Source organism: Balaenoptera ricei, unplaced genomic scaffold (genome assembly GCF_028023285.1).
Source record: "Balaenoptera ricei isolate mBalRic1 unplaced genomic scaffold, mBalRic1.hap2 scaffold_545, whole genome shotgun sequence".
In the NCBI taxonomy this organism is placed as follows: Eukaryota; Metazoa; Chordata; class Mammalia; order Artiodactyla; family Balaenopteridae; genus Balaenoptera; species Balaenoptera ricei.
The window spans coordinates 78438-79651 of NW_026777730.1; the positions used below are offsets into that span (position 1 = coordinate 78438).

The following is a 1214-nucleotide window of genomic DNA, read 5'->3' on the forward strand; positions in this document are numbered from 1 at the left end:
TCAAGGGGGGAAAGCGGGGCAGGGCGGGGGTCGGTGGTGGTGAGATGAATTGGGAGATTGGGATTGACATATATACACTAATATGTATAAAATAGATAACTAATAAGAACCTGCTGTATAAAAAATAAATAAATTTTTTAAATTCAAAAATAAATAAATAAATAAACTAATTAAAAAAAAAAAAAAAAAAAAAGAATGAGGTTGGGAGACTGTCAAAACAGCACACAGATCACACACTCAAGCCCCGGAAGATGGGGAACTGCCTTAAGTCCCCCACTTCGGATGACATCTCCCTGCCTCACAAGTCTCAATCCGACTGGGCTAGCTTTGGCAAGGGGACGGAGCTGGATCAGGAGCTGCTGCTGCCATATCTGGATCAAGTTCCAGTTTTGGTCTCTCATCCAACACCTAGTCAGACTCGCCTAGCACCTCAGCTGAGAGGAGCAAATTAGGATAGCTCAAAGAATAGGCCTCATACAGGATCAGCCTGAAGGAGTTTATGACCCTGGAAGAAATGGATCAGAAAAAAGGATCCGGGGGACTTCCCTGGTGGTGCAGCGGCTAAAGACTCCACACTCCCAACGCAGGGGGCCCGGGTTCGTTCCCCGGTCAGGGAACTAGATCCCACATGCATGCCGCAACTAAGAGTTTGCATGCCACAACTAAGGAGCCCACCGACTGCAATTAAGACCCGGCGCAACCAAATAAATGAATAAATAAAATAAAACAAATATTTAAAAAAAAGATCGGGGAGTGTGTGATCTGTATGATGCACTTTGTTTATGAGAACCCAATTTGATTTCTGCTGTGTATGCAGATCACCTGGGCTGTACAGATGACTGGCTGATGAGATCCTTCACGTGCCCCTCCTGCATGGAGACAGTTGATGCAGCACTGCTTTTGTCCTACGAGACTAACTGAGCCAGTGTCTCTCACCTGACTTCAAGTGAACCATCATTTTTGGTGGTTTTGATCTTTTGTGGTTGAGCCCAAAGAGCCAGGGATTAGGAATTAAGATCATGCATGAAAGTTTCCTAAAAATTCCTGAACGGCTGCAGATGTTGGGGAAAAGCACGTGATATTTTAGAAATTTAGGGGGAAAAAGGAGGATGGTATTTTTATGTAAAGCCTTCACCCAGTGTTGAAAAATATAATTGTTATTTAGATCTTGTTATTCCTCCAGTACATAGGAATTGTGTAAAGTGTTACAGCAG

The 1214-nt window shown here is 43.6% G+C and overlaps 1 pseudogene; it reads left to right on the forward strand.

Annotated features, from left to right (window-relative positions):
- The first annotated feature begins 212 nt into the window (after positions 1-212).
- LOC132358899 (RING finger protein 11-like) lies at positions 213-921 on the forward strand (annotated as a pseudogene).
- Positions 922-1214: the final 293 nt, after the last annotated feature.